The following is a 14,371-nucleotide window of genomic DNA, read 5'->3' on the forward strand; positions in this document are numbered from 1 at the left end:
AAAATGAAGGAATTAGGAGAAAAATTCAAGGTCAGAGGCAGGGAACTAACATATCTTATTATCTTGTATTTGTCAAGTTCTTTGTATGTACATTTTGATTTAATCTTTGATAAAATCTTTTAAAGAAAGTGTAGCATCCTGTTTACAAAATAGCAAACATGAGCCGCAGGGAGATGAAATGTATCATCCAAGCTCACCGGGCTAGGCCGTGACAAAGCTAGGATTTGTATCTGCTTGACAAAGCCCATAATTGTTCCATCCACATCACCTCCAATATAAAGACAACATCCTTGTAACTTCATTACCAGAGATAATGTCTTTTGGGGAACTAAATTTACCAGGAGATTTATCTCATTGATCTTTGTGTAAGTTGTGATGGATATAAAAGTGGACAATGCCTTTGGCTCATCTTTTGTAAAAACTATTACGTGACAATCAAAATGGGTGATTCTTATATCTCACCCTTATACATGCCGTTAAATTAAATTACTGAGTCAAGAAACATCTGCCAAAGGGGTTAGTGTAGGAGAAAGGAATGTGGGGAAACCATAAAGAATAAAATTCATATTGAATGACCAGAGGAGCATTGAGGATCTGGATGTTGAAGAGTGGGTGAGACTTAAGTGAGCAGCTAGCTAGAGAGAAGGAATAAACAGATCTGAAGGGGTAAGAAAATGTTGGCATAATGCAGAAATGTCAATGGTTATTACCACTTTTGAACATATTTATTATCTATCATTTACTTATTATACATGATCTCTAATTCTCACAACTTTCCTGAATGACAAGTATCATTGCCACCATTTTAGAGAAGAGGAAACAGAGACTCAGAAATTTCAGTAAGTAAATCCAGAAGGAAGTAATGAATTATCAGAACATGAAAGTACATAGAAACTGATAGGCCAGCCCTAGCCAGTGTGGCTCAGTGGATAGAGCGTTGGCCTGCAGACTGAAGGGTCCCAGGTTCGATTCTGGCCAAGGGCACATGCCCAGGTTGAGGGCTCGATCCCCAGTGGGGGGCGTGCAGGAGGCAGGTGATCAATGATTCTCCTCATTGATGTTTCTATCTCTCTCTACCTCTTCCTTCCTCTCTGAAAACAATGAAGAAATATATTAAATAAAAAAAAGAAACTGATAAGCCATCGTAATGTGGAGCTGACTGGGGCAGAGAATTTTTTTTTTTTTTTGATGTTAAAAGTTAATTGAAAACACTGTAAACAAAATTAAGGAAGAGACGGGAACGGGGGCTTCGTCTGATTATAGGCCTCTGAACCGAGAAGTGGCATTTTTTGAGAAGCCAGCAACTTGGGGTTCTGTGGTATCAGCCCCCTCAGCCAAACTTGGGGGGTGGGGCACCGAGCACGTGGGGTTGATGGGGGGGGGCGGGGGTCCTGGTCTTTGGCTTCTCAATTCAGTCCTGATTCAACAGCGAACATGTCTCGGCCTGTCAGAAATAGGAAGGTCGTTGATTATTCACAGTTTCAGGACTCTGATGACGCTGATGAAGATTACGGAAGAGATTCAGGTCCTCCAGCTAAGAAAATTCGATCATCTCCGCGAGAAGCTAAAAATAAAAGGTGATCTGGAAAGAATTCACAGGAAGATAGTGAAGACTCAGAAGAAAAAGATGTGAAGACTGAGAAGGATGATTCTCACTCAGCAGAGGACAGTGAGGATGAAAAGGAAGATCATAAAAATGTGCACCAGCAACGGCAGGCAGCCTCTAAAGCAGCTTCTAAACAGAGAGAGATGCTCCTGGAGATGTGGGCAGTGGAGAAGAACCAGAAGAGGATGAGGCACCACAGTTCCAGGAGAAAGATTCCGGCATGGAAGACAATGATGATAGTGACTGTGGCAGTTCAAAAAAGAAAAACAAAAAGATGGTTAAGAAGTCCAAACCTGAGAGAGAAGAAAAGAAAATGCCCAAACCCAGGCTAAAGGCTACAGTGATGCCAAGTCCTGTGAAAGGCAAAGGGAAAGAGGGTCGTGGGGCAGAGATTTCTAATAATTATCATAATTACTCTGCTCTCAGTATTCAGAGCATGGTAGATAGACTTTCTTACTTAAACCATTTCTTTTGAGGGGACTATGATTATCACCACTGATGTACACGTAAAAAACAAAGAGTGAGTCTCAGAGAAAATTAAATTGCTCAGTGTCCGAAAGCTATTCGTGTGAACCTTTTGAAACTGTAATACATTTTTTTTTTGCAGATTTGCTTATATGCATTTTCTGGGGTAAGGGTGGGTAGCTTGCATCAGCTTCTCAAAGGAAGTTCATGATGTAAAAAGAAGTTAAGAATCACTGTGTTACTACGCTGGTATAAAAAAGAAGGAACTTTTACCATTTGCAACAGCATGGATGGTCCTGGAGAGCATTATGCTAAGCAAAATAAGCCAGTCAGAGAAAGATAACTATCACATGATCTCATTCATAAGTGGGATATAATGAACAACATAAACTGATGAACAAAAACAGATTCAGAGACTAAGAAACATTAATCAGACCATCCAACCTCAGATAGAAGGCAGGGGGGTGGAGGGGAGTAAGAGATCAACCAAAGGACTTGTATGCATGCATATGAGCATAACCAATGGACGGGGACACTGGGGCAGTGGGGGCTTGTCCTGGGGGCGGGATTGGCAGGGGTGGGGTCAATCAGGGAAAATGGAGACATATGTAATGCCTTAAACAATTAAAAAAAATCACCTTGATGCCTCCAGGAGGGCACTGGAGTAGGCAGGCATGATGGTCTAGCTGGGTGTGTGACTTGGTTTCCTGGTAGAGTCTGGAGATGGTCTACCTAGAGGTGCACTGAAGAAATAAATAAATGCATTGACAATAATGGGAGGAATGCTTCTCACCATTGGAGAAGGGGGTACAAACATGAAAAGGTGAAAACTAGGATGAAATTCATGGTGTAGGAGTGGAATGTGTGGTGTTGGTGTAAACCCATAGATGTGAATATGCAAATAGACATAGAAATGAATAGAGATCCACTAGTATGTATATAAATACATATATATTTTAAATATATTTTAATTGATTTCTGAGAGGAGGAGGGAGAGATAGAAACATCAATGATGAGAAAGAATCATTGATCAGCTGCCTCCTGCACACTCCCTACTGGAAATCACGCCCACAACACAGGCATGTGCCCTAACTGGGAATCGAACCATGACCTCCTGGTTCATGGATCAAGGCTCAACCACTGAGCAACACCGGCCGGGCAAATACATACACATTTTTAGCTCTGCCACCCCAGTAGCAATGAGCTTACTTCAGGCAAAGACTAAGAAACTTGTCTGAAGTCCCAGCCAGTACAGACCCAAACCAGGGTTTGAACTCAGGCAATTGAACTCCATGAACTGCACTCCTTACCACAAAGCTATAGAAGTGAAGAAGGTCGTAGCTAGTGGGTGGGATGTCAGAAATAATTTCTACCTGCTTAAAAAAAATAATCCTTTTCCAAAGCCTTCAATAGAACTATTTCTGTAAAATGTTAAGTCTTTTGATTCTTTGCAGTTTTATTAAAAACATAGCACTGAACAAATATTTTGTTAGGTTAGTCCGTATGACCATTCCTCCTTAAAAATATAATTTAAACGAATGCAGATAAATGTATCTCAATTAATTTCACAACAACGGTTTGCATTCAGGTCGGTTACTATCGCCATTTTATTGACAATTAATCTCAGGTGTAGAGAGAGGCTGGGTAACTTGCTCAACACTTTGGAAGAGAGGGCTCTCTCTGTATTTTGCAATTGATCCTTGTGGGCGCATGCCCTGTGACTGAGCCTTCCCGGGTGTCTGTGAAGGACAGATTAAGCTCAAAGATATCACTGTGTCCCCAAAACAAAGCCTTTCTCAGAGAGTGCGTGCGTGACCCCCCTCTGCCGTGTGTTCCACCCCGGATGGAGGGCATTGTGTGATATTGCAGAAAACAGCTCTCAGGAACTTCGGGACAGTGCAACATGAAAGCACACGTCACCTTTTGTTACTGGCCTTATTTTCCAGACATTCTGTGTTTCACTTCCAATAGCAGAAGAGGAATTGCATCACGCAGAGCCAGGCCTGCGGCTAATAGGCACCCCACCTCTGCCGCTGACACGGGGACCGGTCAATTGGCAGGAATGTTAGGGAACTAAAAGCGAGGATTAGAAAGGCTCTCGGGAGATCTGGCAGCGCTCGGCTTCCCGAGGAGGGTGGACAACACAAGCCCCCAAATGACTCCACTGAAATCCTCACAGAGCTTTGAACCGGCAGCGGCGAGAATTACAAAAGTGGAGCCACTCCGTGGCACAAAGCAAGCGGTCAAGTCTGAAATCAAAACCCTGTCATTCAGTTGCCACTGAAGGGGAACAGAGAGTGTCCAAGGTTCGCTCAAGTAGGTCATTCACTGCTAGGACTCGTCTCCCTGAATAGACCCATACAGGGGGCCAGGGGAGGCGGTGATTTTTCAGAGCAGCTTATTTTATTTACATGATTAAGTTATTGTCCGTTTTATTGAAGCTCTGATGAAGATTGGGGGGCTGGGGGAGCAGTTGAAAGTCTACCTGTGGGTGTAAAATGAGAGACATTCGTGAAAATTGCATTATCAAAACAAGGCCATGCTAGCAAGAGTCTGCATTCAAAGGGTAACAGTTCAGAACTGATTAGTATTTGGGGGGAAAAATATGATGGAAGCACCTTGCCATTTTCATAGTTAGGGGTGATTGCAGGCAAAGCTGTGTCATTTTTAAAATTGCCTTTCTACCTTCCCTACTTCTCAAGGCTCCCCTCCACCCCCCACCCCCACAGTCCTACTCCAATTTCCCAGGCACAGGGCTCTGATGGTATCTGAGGTTTTCATTCTGGCTCCTTAGCCCCGCCCATACCCTTCTGAAATGACTTCTTCCCCTGCTTCCTCTGCCTCCCCTGGGGGCTTGGGCTTTGAGTGAGAGGCAACAAGTGTTTATTTGAGACCAAACATAGCTATTCGGGAAGCAAGGATTCCGGCAGAAACCCAAAGAGTGCTCTGATTAGGGGGTGAAGGCAAGGGGTTTTTATGAGAAAAGGAAGGGGAATAATACGTGAGTGGAAGAAAGGGATTTCTGTTGGTGGTAGTAAGCTAAGTCTTGCTTGAGCTACACATGCCTGTTACTGATTCTGAAGAGTATCTTTAAGGATGGGTCCTTCTAGTCCGGAGGTTGCTTTCCTATCAGCTTAACAAACGAGTGTCTGGAAGACAGAGTTGCTCTGGCCCAGTCCACAGGATATTTTGCCCAGTTCAAATATTTAAGGTTCAAGGAGTAAGATATTCAATGTGGTTCCTCTGGAATGTGTGCCCTGGCAATATTTAACATTTTTTAAAATATATTTTATTGATTTTTTTTTTTACAGAGAGGAAGGGAGAGGGATAGAGTGTTCGAAACATCGATGAGAGAGAAACATCAATCAGCTGCCTCGTGCACACTCCCTACTGGGGATGTGCCGGCAACCAAGGTACATGCCCTTGACCGGAATTGAACCCGGGACCCTTGAGTCCACAGGCCAACGCTCTATCCACTGAGCCAAACTAGTTACAGCTTAACATTTTTTTAGAAATTGATTTGAGAGAGAGAGAGGAAGAGAGAGAGAGAGAGAGAGAGAGAGAGAGGTTTCTTGTTCTACTTATTTATGCATTCATTGTTTGATTCTTGTATGTGCCCTGACCAGGGATTGAACTTGCAACCTTGGCATATCAGGATGATGCTGTGACCAACGAAGCTACCCAGCCAGCGACTGCCCTGACTATTTTAAAACGACTCCACTCATACCAGTTTTTCACTGCTTCAAAATCAACCAAATCAACCAGATCTGGTTAGAAACACATGCTCTCCTATCAGCCTATACTTATGATTTGAGCAAGTAACGTAATGAATGTCTCTGGGCTTTCATTTTTTCTCTGAGAGCTAAAATGATAGTTCCTACCTTTGACGTTTATTTTGAGTGTTAGACTATAGATCAAAAGCTTAGCACAAGATATGGAACATATTAGGGTGTCGGTTAATATTAGACAATGGTGATGATAAGGTTTGCCCACAATTCTGCTGATTCCATTTTAGAAGGAGCATAAACCAGTTGTGCAAATTGATACTGAACTGTTAATGATTCACTTCCAAGCGGGTTTTGTACTTAAAGAATGAAAAAGATTGATTCCATGTATTTTTCAGAACATGTAGGAGGAGTGTTTTAACATCTGGACAAAGGCAAAGTATTACTACGTAGGTTCCAACTGCTTTTAATGTAGATAAATTCTAAGCATCTAATATAGTTCATGGTAGATCTGGCTCTGGTTAGAGTTCTCTCTCTTCCTCTCTCAGAAACAAGTGTAAAAGACTCCACTGAGAGATATTTTAAAATTAAATGTGGTAGATAGACTAAATTTATGTAAATGGAAACTCTAGTTGATAAACTCTCTCCATATATATTCACATCCTTGAAAACATAAAACCGTATGGCAAGATTGTGTAGTCTGTTCTCCACCACAATGTTAACAGATGCTTTTACTCTTCATTCCATCAACTTCGATAAATTGCAATAGCAGAACTAAAATACAGCAGGGTAACGCTTCCAGGGGGCTGAAGGGGTGTCGGGTCATTAGAAAATTGGGTTTATATAGAAAGAAATACACAGGGTGATTAGGGAGGAAAAAGGGGGGGCATCTGTAATACTTTTCAATAATAAAGATAAAGTTTAAAAACATCTATTTGCAAATAGTACACAGTGAATGGGCATATATTACTAAACAGGAACGAATGAATGATCATAATTACATCCCCTGCCTACCTGCCTGCTTCCTGGCCTGCCTCCCTCCTTCTCTCCCTCTTTTCATCTTTCCTCCCCTCCCTCCCTCCCTCCCTCCCTCCCTCCCTCCCTCCCTCCTTCTGTTCCTCCCCTTTTCAAGGCCCTGCATGTTTGAAAGTATTGTTTGACTATTGCCTATTTGTTGGGCATAGAATTTCTTCATAATTTGAAGCTTTGTTTTCATCTCAATTCTGAGGCTGCAATTAGAGTCATTTCGACTCTTGATACTTGATATAGATATAGATATAGATATAGATATAGATATAGATATAGATATAGCTATAGCTATAGCTATAGCTATAGCTATAGCTATAGCTATAGCTATAGATATAGATATAGATATAGATATATATGACCCTGATGGTTTTTTCCTCTCTCTCCATAACTTGTAGAGTCTCTTTTTACCCCAGGATTCAGAAAACTCACAATATAGAGGTCTATGCCCATCCATTGTGCTAAGCATTCAATCTGGCAATGGGTGTTGGCCAAAGTTTCTCAAACTATTTCTCTGACAAGGTCTTCCCTTCTATTCCCCCTTCCTGTCTTTCCAGAATTTTCTTGTACGGTTCTACATGGGGGTCCCCCCTCCCCCCTTTTTTCTGTGTCTTTGATGTTTTGCACTTCTTTCTGGGAGGTTGCCTCAATGTTATCTCTCTAGTATCCTATCAGAATTTGTCATTCTACTCTGATGATTTTAAATTGCAAGAGCTTTTTCTTGTTCTCTTAAGGTTTCTTTCTTTATACCCCCAGTCCTTATCACCCCTTATCTCACGGACAGTGCTAATAATAATATCCTTCCTTTTGAAGATAATGCATTTTTTTCCTCTAAGATGCATCTCTTTTTTTGTTTGTTTACTTGTTTGATCGGAGTTGTCGGTATTTTACATGATACTTACAGGCTTTCTTAAGATGTTTTATCCTACTCTGTCTTCTTAGGTTTGAGAGTGGGGAAAGCAGTCTGGAAATTATGCGTATGTACATGTGTGTGGGTGTGGAGGGGGTGTTTCCAGTGTGACCTTCTTACACAGTATTCTGAATAGGCTGGTTTTTGTTTGTGTGGTAACAACCAATATCAATGTATTTAGGAATTAAATCTTTCTCTGGTTATAATTTCTAAGAAAGTGTTTTTCTTAGTTTAAAAACATATTTTTTTAAAATATATTTTATTGATTTTTTATAGAGAGGAAGGGAGAGAGATAGAGAGTTAGAAACATCGATGAGAGAGACATCGATCAGCTGCCTCCTGCACATCTCCTACTGGGGATGTGCCCGCAACCCAGGTATATGCCCTTGACCGGAATCGAACCTGGGACCTTTCAGTCGGCAGGCCGACGCTCTATCCATTGAGCCAAACCGGTTTCGGCAAAACATATTTTTATGGATGTCAGAAAGGAAGGGAGAGGGAGAGATAGATAGAAACATCAACAATGAGAGAGAGAATCATTCATCAGCTGTGGCTGCCTCCTGCACGCCCCCTACTGGGGATGGAGCCCGAATCCTGGGCATGTACCCTGATTGGGAATTGAACCGTGACCTCTTGGTTCATAGGTGGATGCTCAACCACTGAGCCACGCCAGCCTAGCTAGAAAGTGTTTTTCTATTCCTGCCTGGATGCTTCTGCCTCCAGGATTCTGAAGATGTAATGAGGGAAGAGGGCTGGAGCGTCAGCATTCAGTATTCAGTATACGGATGATCACTTAATTCCCTGGTTCCCCTCTGGTACTGATGTCCCCTGTGCGTCTGAAGGTCCCTGTGCAGAACACCCAGCTCACCCTCACCATGAGCCTGGGCTGATGTACCTTGTGACCTGTTCTCTCTCAGAAAGGTGAAGCCCCAGCTAGTGGTTTCCTTGCTGCCCTTCCTTGGCCCTCGCTGGTTCTCTCAACCCTCTGAGATTGGGTTGCCATCTTGGATCGAAACTACGTTCCCCTCATGGTAGTGAACCAGCCAGCATGTCCCCCCATCCCCATGTCCCACCTTCCAGTGGATAGACCCGCCAGGTGCTGTTCACTTCTGGAGCCCTGAGCATCTCAGGGGAGTCCGCTAAGCTGAGTCCCCTCCCCTCGCCCCTCGTCCCCCGCCCCCAGCCTTTGGATCAACGCTCAGGTGCCACACGTTGTGCTGCCAAGGTTACTCCTGCAGATTTCCAGGAAGGACGTATCCTCTTCCAATAACAAATTGTGTTCACGGAAAATCAGCTCTGGCTTTGCTATTGGAACACAAAGTGACTATGCACCCCCCAATTGCCAATTATGAAGTGAATATTATCCAGTCTACCCAACCATAAAATTGGATGTGCACAGCAGCATTCGCCTGTAAAATGGAAATGGTATGTAAGAGCCTGGGGCCAAGCGGGACCCGAGGAATGAGCGCACAGCCCCGGGGGGTAGCTCAAACTTCATCGTATCTGCTGCCTCTGTGTTGTGGATTCTTCCTTAAACCATGGTTTTGATCCCATGGGGAGTTACCTCTGACTAGTTAACAGAAGAAGAAGAAGAAGAAACCCAGACCTGATTTATGGAGGCGTCTGCGTGATATGCTGGCATGAGCTGAAAGTGGTTGGCCATTCACACAAAATGAATGAAACCTCACCATTTGCAACAGCATGCATGGACCTAGAGGGCACTATGCTTGGTGAAATAAGTGAGACGGAGAAGGACAAATACCATATGATTTCACTTCTATGTAGAATCCAAAGAACAACATAAACAAGCAAGTAAAATAGAAACAGACTCATGGACACAGAGAACAGACAGATGGTGGTTGCCAGATGGGAGGGGTGGGGAGGCTGAGGAGAAAAGTGAAGGGATGGATAAAGAAGTACAGATTGGCAGTTACCAGACAGTCATGGGGATATAAAATACAGCATAGGGGATGCTATAAATAATATTGTAATAACTACGTATGGTGCCAGGTGGGTACTGGAAACATTAGGCGGCCCACTTTGTAAATTATATAATGGTCTAACTAACCACTACGCTATTTTGAAGCTAATTCAAAATAATATGGAAGATCAACTATTATTGAAAAATAACGTGGAGGGCCATTCCACTTAACCCCACTCAGGAGAAGCCCTAAAAATAGTGGTGGAGGGAACTCCTCCCAGTGGACAGGACTTTCTGTGGTATATCCAGTATCATACAGAATAGTTCATTGTCCCAATATATCTGCTATACTTCACCTTTACTACCACTTTCCCGTCCACCCAATTTCCTGGCAACCACTGTTTTTTTTGTTTTTGTTTTTTTAAAATCATCATAGATCTTTCTTTTTTTACAGAATGTCATGTAACTGGAATTATAGAGTATATAGTAGGCTTCTTTCACTTAGCAATGTGAATTTAAGATTCACCCATGGTTTTTCATGACTTAATAACTAATTTTGTGTGTCTTTTCAATTGTGGTCAAATACAAATAACATAAAATTTACCTTTTTTTTTTTTTTTTTTTTTTTTTTTTTTGTAAATGGGTGTTAAATACATTTACATTGTTGTGCACCCATCACCATCCCCCATCTCTAGAACTCTTCACCTTACAAAACTGAACCTCGGCATTCACTAAAGAAAAATTCCTCTTTCTTTCTGTAAAATCAGTAGTAATGTTTCTGCTTTCGTTTCTGATGCTAGGTCATACCTTTATGAGCAATGAAGGAATGACTCAAAAACTTAACCCTATCAGAGTATATTGTAATGAACACGATATGTAACAAAGTGAACAAGGATATTCTATTAACACTCTGAGACTTTTGAGGGGAAACTAACAATTTCAACACCAAACAATGGAATTCATGGAGTGCTTCCTCCGGAAAAGACCCGTTGTCTTATTTAATCCTCAGAGGATGACATAGGAAGTGGCTATTCGTATTACCTCCATTTGACAGGCAAGGAAGCTAAAGCTTAAAGAGAGCATCCAGCTTGTTAACGGTGAAGTCCAAATCATGGCAGCCTGTTTGTTCAGGCTCTCCACCTCTTGAAGCCCCTCCCCAATTTCCTCCTTGAGGCTGGATGTGTGTGTAATTTTCTGTAATTTCTAAGTGTTTGTGCCTGGACTGGGCAGGGTTTAGATGAGCAGCTACGGAATAGTACCAAGGACGACCAGGAAAATGCTCCTGACCAATGAGCATTGTGTGGGAGACGGGTCAGTTTAGTGCTTGGCTTAGTCAGTGGGTGTCACCAGCCTTTTCACTGCTGTGGAACCCTGGAAGGGTTCATCCTCTTCAGGGGCTAGGTGACAGAAATTTGGAGTTCATCCTCTTCAGGGGCTAGGTGACAGAAATTTGGAGTTCATCCTCTTCAGGGGCTAGGTGACAGAAATTTGGAGTTGATTAGAAATGACTTTAAATAAATGAACCCACCACTCCACATAACCGACTTTCTTGTCTGACAGTAACATAACCCACATTCTTGAGAACAAATTTTAATTATATTAAATATTAATTCTCAGAGTGACAAATACTTGCATGTATGTAATGCAAAAATCTAGGTCAATATCGGGAGCTTACGTTGAGCGGTACTTGTTCATTATCTTAGTGTGTCATGATGAATTCTTCATGTTGACCTCTTTTGAAGTCTTAACGGGTTATTCTAAGAGCAGCAAAAGAGCGAAGCAAGATTGATTAGATGACGAAATTAAGATGCTTACACAGAAGAAGAGAATGCTGTGTTCACATAGTATTTATATTTTTCACCGATTAGAGAAGTGAACTGAGGAAACACTCACACTGGTTTCTGTTTGGTGATTTTCATCACTGGGAAGGTTGAAGTGCTCTGAAGAAGCAGGGCAGCTTTAACAAAGCATTTCTGAAAAAAACATCTTTGAAATCACGGCCAACCCTTGCAGGTGTGGGTTCAGATGGAGTGAGCCGTGATGAAAATAAATTGATACACCGTAAAAAGCACTGGCGGGATCATTTATATTCAGCAGAAGTGCAAATACTAATTCAGAGAGAAGATTTCAAGATGAAATGTATGCTGGAGTTTAAAACAATCTAATTACCCTGACTACCGCATTTCTTAGCAAACCAAATTTTACTTTTGTGTGTGTGCTGTGAAGGCAGTCTCTTTAGTAGGAATTCTTTCATTAAGATCCACAGACTTTGCATATTCTTGAGACCAAAAATGATAAAGTTTTCAGAAAGATTGATTCAGTGTGGTCATTTGTTATATCTGCCTCAAAAACCAACATCTTAACTCAGTGATTATATTCAGTTCAAATCTTACAGAAAGCGATCATATAATGTGAATATCAACAAATGAAATATATTTCACTTATCTCTTATTATATTTATGTATTCCTATATCCTAGTAAAATGCATCTTAAAAACTATATTTTTATTGATTTCAGAGATGAAGGGAGAGGGAGAGAGAGAGAAACATCAATGATGAGAGAGACTCACTAATTGGCTGCCTCCTGCACGCCCCCTATACTGGAGGTTGAGTCTGCAACCCAGGCACATACCCTGACCAGAAATCGAACCATGACCTCCTGGTTCATAGGCTGATGCTCAACCACTGAGTCACACCGGCCTGGCAGTAATAAGCATTTTTAGTTCTCATCTTCATGGAGTTCTACAATGCTATTGTTTGCACACTTTGCTAATTCTTCAATGTACAGTGTATTTTAGATGCCCTTGCCTGATAAAAGCTCCTGAACAAATGACAGCCAAGAGAATAATAACTCGTGTCACCATTGCAGGTTTTAACTATCATAATCTTTAACTTTCTTGTCAAAGGAATTGGTGCCTTCCTTTTGTGCAAACATCTAATTGCTCAGGATAATCCGATTTATGCTTCCGGAAGAAAGAGACTATAGAGCATTCTGACTATGCCCATCTTTATTAAACATTCTACTGGCATCCCTCACAGTTCCTGAATTGTACAAGCTATTGAAGTAGATCTGAAAGCCAACAAGGGCCCTGATTACAAATAACAAGCTTTGCTTTATTTATCTTCCAAATAGCGACACAAATGTTCTTTTTATCCCAGCTTCTTGGAAGAAGAACAGCATAATGGGTAGATCAATGGAGTTAACAACAAAGAAAAGAACGCCATCATTCGTTTTTTAAAGTTATAGTCCATTCTTATTATTTTAATCTTCTTAGCCACAAAGCAACTTAATTCTCTTTCTGCTTCCGATGGTATTACATTTCTTGAAGAGTAAAAGGTGAATACTAAAAGATTTACATCCCTAAGGTGAACAACTTTATATTTAAATATATTTGTAAGGTGTTTTCATTAATTTTATTATATTTCAAGATAAATTTTTGAAGCCTAATATAGAAGAGTGACAACAAAGTAATGATTGTGAGGAGATAAAAGTACATGTGTTAAAATCCAATTTCGAGAAACCAGCTAGAGAGGACTCAAAAGCTAAATTGGCATCTAATTAAAGATTCAGCAGAGTTTTCAGCCTTGAGCTTAAGTAGGAGAATGGCATGATGACTCAAATTTTCAGTCAAACATGAATCTTTTCTTTAAATGCAACGTGCACCCAACCAAATTATTATTTCCTCTCTCCCCACTTTATCCCGGCCTTCCTCTTATATTTTCATTATTGATAACTGGCATTACTATCTATTCAAGTTCCCAAGGGAGTTGAACATATCTTTGATTCTTTCCTTATATCCATTATTCAATTAATCACTAATTCTCCTCTTATTTTCCCTTTTTGCTGACTTCATTCAGACCTTCATCATCTTCATACCTAATTGCTCTTGCCTTAGATCATAATCTTCCTACAACTTATTGTCAAAAGCATTATTAAAATGTCTTCAAGAATGCAAATCTAATCATGTCTCCCAGTTATAAAAAGATAATGTCAAATTTCTTAACTTGGCACTGAAGATTTCTTGGGATTTGAACCCAGCCAGTCTCTCCAAACTCAGATCCTCCAGACTCAATCTCTGTTCCAGAAATGAATGTCAAAATGCCAAAGTACCTGCCATGCCTCCCAGATGGTCCCTATCATTCAAGCTCTCACACTGGCTCCTATATTCATCCCCTTCTCTTGGCCCAATTTCTTTAAAACTCCATCCAAGAATTTCCTCTCTGAAAGATTTCACTTGGATATCTTTGTTTATCTTGAGTTTATGCATTCCTCCTGTATTCTCTTATAGCATTATCATTGTTCAATTCTTGCACCCAGACAACCTCTCTATAGGATTATACACATGAATCGGTCCACTCTATTCCAATCTATATTTTTGCAAAGCAGTATAGTGACTTGCAATGTCCATTTGTGGCCCCTGGTGGGGATTTCTGTTTCAGCCTCTTCCTTACCACTTGCAACAAACACCACAAAGACGTTGGTGCTGAAATTACTTAGCGCCCCTCCAGGCCATGTTGGTCCATGATCCTCTTCATGGGAATGTTGAGAACAACATTGCAATCCCAACCACGTGTTACTTTAATGAGAGGTGTTTATTTGTGCCCTCTGAATATGTGTGCCCTTCCAGAATTCACGTGTTGAAATCCCAACCCTCCAAGTGATGGTATTAGGAGGTGTAGGGTCTTGGGAGGTGATTAGGTCAAGAGTGTAGAGGTCCA

General features: G+C 41.3%; 1 pseudogene; it reads left to right on the forward strand.

The window, feature by feature from the left end:
- Nucleotides 1-1,402: 1,402 nt before the first annotated feature.
- LOC138999348 (nuclear ubiquitous casein and cyclin-dependent kinase substrate 1 pseudogene) lies at nt 1,403-2,081 on the forward strand (annotated as a pseudogene).
- Nucleotides 2,082-14,371: the final 12,290 nt, after the last annotated feature.

Source organism: Myotis yumanensis, unplaced genomic scaffold (assembly GCF_028538775.1).
Source record: "Myotis yumanensis isolate MYYU_CA2020_CCGP unplaced genomic scaffold, mMyoYum1.0.hap1 SCAF_22, whole genome shotgun sequence".
NCBI classification, from domain to species: domain Eukaryota; kingdom Metazoa; phylum Chordata; class Mammalia; order Chiroptera; family Vespertilionidae; genus Myotis; species Myotis yumanensis.